This window comes from Pteropus alecto, unplaced genomic scaffold (genome assembly GCF_000325575.1).
Source record: "Pteropus alecto unplaced genomic scaffold, ASM32557v1 scaffold215, whole genome shotgun sequence".
Lineage (NCBI taxonomy): Eukaryota > Metazoa > Chordata > Mammalia > Chiroptera > Pteropodidae > Pteropus > Pteropus alecto.
In genome coordinates, this window is record NW_006436287.1 from 657,647 (window position 1) to 666,841 (window position 9,195).

Here is a 9,195-nt window from a genome sequence, read left to right on the forward strand (position 1 = left end):
TGCTCCTCCCACCTTAAATTTTGGGAATGAAGCATGTTGGGGGCCAGGGAAGAGGGTTGTGAACAGGATACTGGGAGCTTACACCCTTCTCACTCAGGGAATTACACATCCGCTTTCCAAAATACCACTAACCCCAGGGTGGCGGGAGGAATGTCCCCAGAGAGCTGTTTATATTTGACTTTGAATTATCCTGAGGAATGGCCAACTAGTCTACAGGAGAGAAATGGGAAACCTAGGGATGCTAGTTCTGGGTCTCCGGGAACCTCACCTCCTAGAAGGCCACTTTCGCATTTGTTTTCCCTTTCACACTGAGCTTGGAGCAACTCAAGAGGAGTAATGGAGGACGGAGCCTTGTTCCACTGCATCCCTGGTGGGGCCTGTGACCCCACTGTAGTTGCCACGGCTGATCTTGGTGGAGCGGGGAGAGATGGGATGAAAGCAAAGAGGGGAGGCAAGCCAGAGTCTACTCCCTGCCTCCCTGACCTACATCCCAATGGCTGGGGCTTCAGGAGAACTTGAAAAGTGGAAATAATACAGGATTTGGAGTGAGAGAAAAGTTCAAGACTAGATCAGACCAGGCTGTGCTCTCCCGTGGCAAGTTCCCTTCACATCCCTGTCATACAGGAAAGTGCTTGTTCAACTTTGGTCTTAAACAGCTTGCTGTAAACTCCATGAAGGAATCAGTGGCTCTGAGGCAGTCCTGCCACTTTGTTAATCTTGGGCAAATGACTGAACAGTGACTGTTCAGAGGGGACATGCGAGTGCTCAAAATGAAGGAAGAAGCTAATCATATCTAACATTTGTACAGTTCTCTACAACTTAGATGTTTCATTTAAGAGTCATTTTTATCACTGATACTTATTTGATCTTTGCAACAAAAAAATGAAACTAAAGAAAACCAAAGCACAAAGAATTACATGACCTAAAGGCACATAGCCTGGGAGCGATGGAACTACATTATTTTATTGTGATAACACACATAAACATAAACTTTATCCTCTTAACCATTTTAAATGTACAATTCAGTGTCATGAAGTACATTCACAATGTCGTGCAATCATCACTACTGTCTAGTTCCAGAATTTTTTCATCACCCCAAGGAACTAAACTTCGAACCAAGATTTATCTAACTCCAAAACCTGTGCATCACACCTATAATAGTTTACAGCTGAATTAAGTAAACATATAATGAAAATGAAGGTCCTGGATTGAATCCCACCGAATGATGTGGTATAAACAGGAAGTGCAATAGGGATTCAGAAAAGAGAACATCATTGTGAGCCTCTGCCTGCACTAGCCAGGACTAGCCACACTTTCTGGAAGTGTGGAGGCTTCAATGAGAAATTAGGTTTAGGTAGGACAGGAGTGAGGAAAGATCATTCTAGGCAGAGAAATGGCACATGCAAAGAGAGAAGATGAGACTGAAGAAATGACAACTGCAGAATTTCTGTATAAGAAGAGTTTCAAAATAGTCATTTGGCTAGAAGGTGGGACTGAATTGGATGCTAGGTAACATGGTTTGAAATTACATTTGGGGAGAAAGCCCAGTACTTTCATTTTCATTATATGTTTTCTTGGAGTACCTTGAGGAGAGCATTAGCCACTGTTGGAACCACCCTCATGCAAATAGCTGCTACTCAGTAAAGAATGTTACATGGCTAACTAGAATTCAACAGGGTAGAGGGTACATACATGTTGGAGCTAGAGCAGATGAGTTGGATTTACTAATGAGGGAGGAACTCGTATCTTAAAATAGAGTAGGCAATGGGGAGCCACTGCAGGTTCTTGAGCAATGGCCAAATGTGATGAAACTGGAACTTAGGTTTACAATGGTTTCACCATTTCTTCTTTGCCTGAGAGCGCCCCCTGGTGCTCCTAGTTTGAACTGTTCCCTCATCTTATGGAGTAGGTAGGAGGATCTGGGGACTGAAAATCAGGATTGATGAGTTGGATAAACCAGACTCTTGGGCCTCATTTCAATTCATCCTGAGTGATGACAGCACTGTAGTAAAAATAAAGATGACGTGTGGATAGAGATGATTTGAGGTGAAGGAAAAGGGCATTGCGGTGGTTCCCTTCTCTATCCCATTACTCTGAACAAGGATATTGCGAGATAGGATAGGATAATAACTAAGACAAGGTCCATGTGCTTAGGAAACTTAAACTCTAGTGAGGGAGACAGAAACATAAACAATTATAATACAATATGCCAAGTACTAGGGCGCAAATATGCACATAAAACAGTAACTTAAACCAGCCTGGGTGATCAAAGAAAATTTCATTTTAGGAGATGATAGCAGGTAACCAGGTAAATGGAATGTGGTGTGTGCTGTTTAAAGTGTTACACAGCATGTTATGTGCAGGAGACTAGTAGCAGTTTGTTAGTATCCTGGAAGGGAGGAATGAGTTTAGTGAGGCGTGAGGCCAGATTACAGAGGATTTGTAAACCATAGTAAATTATCTAGAACAGGACATGGCATGAATGGTTTTAAACAGGGGAACATCCACAAACCAGTTTAGAGTAGGCAATAGGGAGCCATTGCAGGTTCTTGAGCAATGGCCAATTGTGATGAAATTGGAACTTAGGTTTACAATGGTTTTGTCCTCTCCCTCAGGTGACTTGAGATGGAAACATCCAGTCCCTCTGGGGAGGCTGCCTCGACACACAGAATGTGTATGGCCTTATTTTAACTTTCAGCAAGTCAATTCATCTGATCCTAAGAGCCCCACACTAGAATGAGAGATAAAGCGTGAGGGGGACCTCTTTCCTTATGTCACCCACCTGTGACTGAGATCCTCTTTGTAGCCTCTGGTTTTTCCCACATTCAACTTGAGATGCAACACAACACTTTATTGAGTGCCTTGAAAACAATCTTTGAATAAACTCCACACAGTGGAGTAGAATGCAGTTGTTAAAAGAATAAAGATGCTTTCTATATGCTGATATGGAGTGATCTCCAGAACACACAGTAATTTTAAATTAAAAAGCTAAATATAGAACACTGTATATATAGAATGCTATCTCTTGTATGAGAATGGATGAACATTTTATATATTATATGTCTCTACTTGTACTTTCAAGTAGAAAAAAAAATGAAAGGACCAAAATCAAATAAAAAATAATTACCTAAAGAGAGATGGCAGGAATAAGCCACCCTTAATATTTGTGTGGCCAGGTCAGAATACAAATGAAGGCTCACCTCATATGTCAAAATACTTGAATTATTTGAAAGCTAACTGTTAAACACGCTATATCCTCTTACTTTGACAAATATACTTTCTAATGACAAAATTAAAAAATATGTAAAGCTATGATTTTTGTATGACTTAAAGTCAACAAAATATCCAAGATAAATTAACTTAATTATTATTGCACACACCTGAGTGTTCTCATGATGGGTCAGCACTGTTTGGATAGATAATAATGTTATGCACAATTCATAAACTGTTACATATGTATTTCATTAAATTAATTTTTTTACTTTAATTTCAGCAAGTCTCTAATTATATTGTTATAATAAAAATTTTCTGATAATGCATATTCTATTGCCAGTAATGCTAAATTAATTGACCTTTCTTGAGTTATTGTTTTTCTTAGATGTTTAAAAACTTAGTTTCAATTTGGAGAAACTTTACCCCACACTGAAATTATTACTAATATTTTTAAAAGCAATACTTAGATTCGGAATTGAATCATAAATTTTATATATCATGTTCAAACATTGTAAAGAAGTTACGTATAATAAATATATTATCCCAGAAAATATTTTTTCATTATACAAATCTTTATCATTTATATTGTAATTTTCACCATCTCTTAAAGCAGTATGTAGAGCCATTTGGTGTTCCTTAAGTTTACTTTTTTCAAATTCTTTAATGCTGAGGTATTATAAAGAAAACCCCAAAGAGCAATATGTTGCTACATTTCTTCAACTCTCTCTTCAATTGAGACTGTAACTTAATCATGGCCAGAGGATACTCACTATAGAAATTAGTTTGGGAATTATCTGTGTGTGAATCTTTTTCTTTATGGTCATGCAAACATTTTTATGTTCTTGTTTTAATTTCCATATGTATATATTTAATTCTATTTTGAAATAATTTCAAACATTCAGAAAAGGTGCAAGGATAATATAGGGTCCTTGTATATTCTTTACCTAGAGTCACGGATTATTAACATTTTGTCACGCTTTTTGCTTTTTAAATTTTCTCTCTCTCTAAATTAAATTTTTAAATACATTTGAAAATTTTTGAACATTTTATCTGATATGTGTGTGTACATATGTATAATCATTTTCTTATGAATCGTGATAGTAGTTTGTGTGCATCATGTCTCTAGGCGCCTTAATTCTTCAGAATTTCCTAAAAGATTATTTTCCTATACAGCCACAGTACAGTTATCAAATTGAAAAGATTTAAACTAATACAAAGCATTTCTAATCTTAATTCACCTTCCAGTTCGACAGGACTTCCACTAACATTTATCGCAGCATTCGTTTTCCCCTATACTACAGAATGCATTCCGGAATTCTCTGTTGCATTTAGTCCTCAGGTCTCATTGCTCTCCTTTAATCTGCAACAATTTCTCAGACTTTGTCTTTCTTGTTTGTCAGTTTGGATTTGTCTGCTGTATCCTTGTGCCGAAATGATGATTATGCATCCTAGGCTGGAATACTACATAAGGAATATGTACCCTAGCACCCCTTGATGGTTCTGGCCTGAAACGATTTTCACTATGATGGTTTTAAAATGGTGATTTTCTACTTCCAGACTCCTTCCATGTGTGTCACTTAGCATTCAACTCTAAGGAAGAGCCCTCCCTTCTCACTTATTTGTTTATCTGTATCTTTTTATTAGTAGTTTGGACTCATGGATTCCTATTTTATTGGATGGATTTTATTCCATTACTGTCCTTATTTATTTTGATGCTAAAATTAACCCAGATTTGGCTATCTTTGAGCTGGCTCCTGTGTCCTTTGGCAATGCCTACCCTCATAAATTTTGGTGCTACTTTCTTTCTTTCTGGCACAACAAGATGTTCCAAGTTCATCTATTAGCTTCTTTGCCCCAGCTCTGTAACCAACCTTTTTCCCAAGGAACTGTGGTTCCTTTTTGTGGGGAATGGTAGTTAGAAACTAAGATCTGGGCACTAGGTATGCTCATTGGTACTGGGATATCATTGCATCTATGCCCTTTCAGTGGACAGAGTTAGGGGAAAAATGTATATATCATATATATAATATACATCTAAAATACTAGATATCTAATATATCTAATATCTAATGTGTACTATATACATATTAGAAAACACCAGTTCATACTGATAACTTCCAATTCTAATCCAGCTCCATGGAGTTCTACCTTGCTTTCCTGCATTCCCTATTTCTGTCTTCCTTCCAAAGAAAATATTCTGGCTCCCAACAATATTTTAATATTGCTACGCTTATACCACTATGAAAAACAAAGCTAACAAAAGTAGTTCAAGAGGACTTTCCTTCCCCCAGGACATATAGTTCTTACTTCCCTGTTTTCTGTGTGCTTACATTATTCATATGAAATATAGTTGGGTTCATTTATTTCTGTTTGCATTCAGTTTTGGTTATTTTTTGGTTATTTTTGTTGATTTAATTTAATTTTTAAAATGTGTAGAGCATTAGCGTGGTTCCAAAAGTCAAACTCACACAAAAAAGCATACTCAAGGAAGTGGTACTCCTTCTCCTATCCCTCCTACCCCTTCCCTCCACTCCTGCCCCTTGTAGATAATTCATTTTATTATATTTCTGGTTTAACCTTCCTTTGTTTTAATTTTTTTCAATGTTTTCTTAATTATCTTCTTTCTTACACAAAAGGTACCATGCTGTATTTAATATTTTGCACTTTTCTTTTTTTCACATAACAGTGTAAACTGGAAATCACCCTATACTATAGAGATCTTCCTTATTCTTTTTTTCTTTTAACAGTTGTATTATACTCCACTGGATTTACCTACCATAATTTTGTCCACCAATCTCCTATGGACTTTCAGATAAGTTTCAAATGTTTTGCAATTATAAATAGTGTTGCAATAAATTTTCATTTTGTTTTAAGTTAACAGTAAATTCCTAAAAGTAAATTGCTGGGTCAAAGGGTAAAAAAAAGCATATGTAGACTGTTTTATTTTGTTGTATTTTTTAAATTGTGGTAAAAAAACACAATATCAAATTTGCCATCTTAACCATTTTTAAGTGTACAGTTCAGTAGTGTTAAGTATATTCACATTGTTGCAAAACAGAAGCTCTATACCTATTAAACAAAACCCTTCCTTTCCTTCTCCTTCTAGTTCGCAGTAACCACCATTCTACCTTCTGTTTCTGTGTATTTGATTACTTTAGATACTTCATGTGAGTGGAATCATATTCTATTTATCTTATTGTGACTGGCTTCTTTAGCTAAACATAATGTTTTCAGCTTTCATCCATGTTGTAGCATGTATCAGAATTTCATTTGTTTTTATGGCCAAATAATATTCCATTAAATGGATATACCACATTTTGTCAGTTGACACTTGGGTTGTTTCTACTTCTTGGCTATTGTGAATAGTGCTGCTATGAACATGGCTATGCAAATATCTCTTTGATACCCTGCTTTCAATTCTATTGGATATATATCCAGAAGTAGAATGCTGAATTATGTGGTAGTTCTATTTTTAATTTTTTGAGGAAACTTCATACTGTTTTCTATAGCAGCTGCATCACTCTGTATTCCCACAACCAGAGTGTAATAGCTCTCATCTCTCCACTTCTTGCCAACACCTGCTATTTCCTTGATAGTAACCATCCCGCCTTGGCCTCTCTGATGACTGGAGATGCTGAGCACCACCCTCATATGCCTGCTGGCCAAATGCACATCATCCTTGGAGAAATGTCCATTGAAGTCCTCTATACATCCCCCAATAGGGCTATTTGATATCCTCTGGTTGAGTTGTAGGAGATCTCCACACATTTCAGACACCAACCCTCATTAGATACACCATCTGCAAATACTTTTCCCCACTCTGTAGGTGCCTCCCCTACTCTGTCAATTGTGTTGCATGATGCACAAAAGCCTCCAAGTTTGATGCAGTCCCATTTGTCTATTTTTTCTTTTGTTGCTTGTACTTTCGGTGTCACATTGAAGAAATCATTGTCAAATACAATGTCATGGAGTTTCTCCTGTTTTCTTCTAGAAATTTTATAATTTTGTTTCTTACATTTAGATCTGTATTCCATTTTCAGTTAATTTTTGTACATGGTATAAGATAAGTGTTAAATTCATGCTTTGCATGTGGATATCCAGTTTTTCTAACACTATTTGTTGAAGAGACTGTCTTTTCCTCATTTAGTGGTTCTGGCACCCTTGTTAAAGATCATTTGACCATATATGTGAGAGCTTATTTCTGGGCTCTCTATTCTATCCACAGGTCTTTATGAATATCTGTCTTTATGCCAGTACCACGCTGTCTTGATTACTGCAGCTTTGTAATAATGCATATGCAGATATTGTAGATGTTGCCAAACTCCTCTCAGTTGGGGCGGTAACATTTTTGCTTTCCTACTAGCAAATGTATGAGAGTGCTTGTTTTCCCAGAGCCTTGCCAACAGAGTGTACTATCAAGCTCGGTTTCCTTATAGTGTATTAAAATGAAGCTTTTTTAGACTTAGAAAATATTTAAAAATTTAAAAAGAATTATTTAATCCTTTTGAAAGTAAAACAACTAGTGTACAGTCACATACAAAATCTAGACATGGACATTACATGGTTCACAAAAATTAACTCAGTCTCATAGATGTATGTGTAAAATGTAAAACTATAAAACTTCTAGATGGCATAGGAGAAAATTTAAATGATTTCGGGTTTGGCAATGACTTTCGGCATGATCCATGAAAGAAAAAATTGATAAGTTGCACTTCATTAAAATTAAAAACTTCTGTTCTGTGAAAGACACTGTTAAAAGACTGAAAAGACAAGCCATAGCCTGGAGAAAATATTGCAAAACATGTATCTGATAAAGAAATTTATGGTGTTCAAAGAACACTTAAAACCCAATGATAAGAAAATAAACAGTCCAGTTAAAAAATGCACCAAAGACCTTGATCAAACACCCCATCAAAGAAGATCTATAGATGGCAATAAATACCCAAATGAAAAGATGTCAGCATCATTTGTCACTGAGGAATTGCAAATTAAAACGACGAGATACTACACCTATTAGAATGGTTAAAATTCAAAACACTGACAACACCAAATGCTGGAGAGGATGTGGAGCAACAGGAGCTCTAATTCATCACTAGTGGAAATATAAAATGGTACAGCCACTTTGGAAGATTGTATAGCAGTTTCTTATAAACATACCTGTACCATATGATCAAACAATTGTTCTCGGTATTTACCCAAATGATAAAAAGGGATAAAAAGAAGTGAGCTATCAAGTCACAAAAAGACATGGAGGAACCCTAAATGCATATTGCTAAGTGAAAAACCTAATTTGAAAGGACTACATACTGTCTATGGCCATACTGCCCTGAATGCGCCAGATCTTGTCTGATCTCGAAAGCTAAGCAGGGTGGGGCCTGGTTAGTACTTGGATGAGAAAAGGCTATGCACTGCACTGTGTGACTCCAATGATATGATATTATGGAAAAGGCAAAACTATGGAGATAGTAAAAATGTCAGTGATGTCCAGGAGCTGGGAGTTTGGGCAGAAATGGGGTCAAGAGGAGGAAAATGATAAATAGGTGGAGCACAGGGGCTTTTAGGGCAATGAAAATATTTCATATGATATAAATGGTAGATATATGGCATTATACATTTGTCAAAACTCATAAGATGTACAACACAAAGAGTGAACCCTAATGTAAACTATGGACTACAGTTACTAATGATAATGTATCAATATGGGTTCATCAACTTTAAAATAAACAAAAGTAGTCAAATTTAGATTTTTTTGTTAAGCATTTGTCAATGTTATTAATAATAAGCAACAGATATCTCAAATATCTGTGGGTAGTGCATATTCAAGAGAAACTGAATTTTGTACTTGAGCCCACGATTTGCTCTTTATTTGAGAATCTTCCATTGTTTTGCTTAACTTTTCAAGTTCTTTTAATATCTTGTCTAAATTAAGTCTACTTGTTTTAGCAGCATTTAGCCAGTGTTTCCCTCACCTGGCCAAGAGCG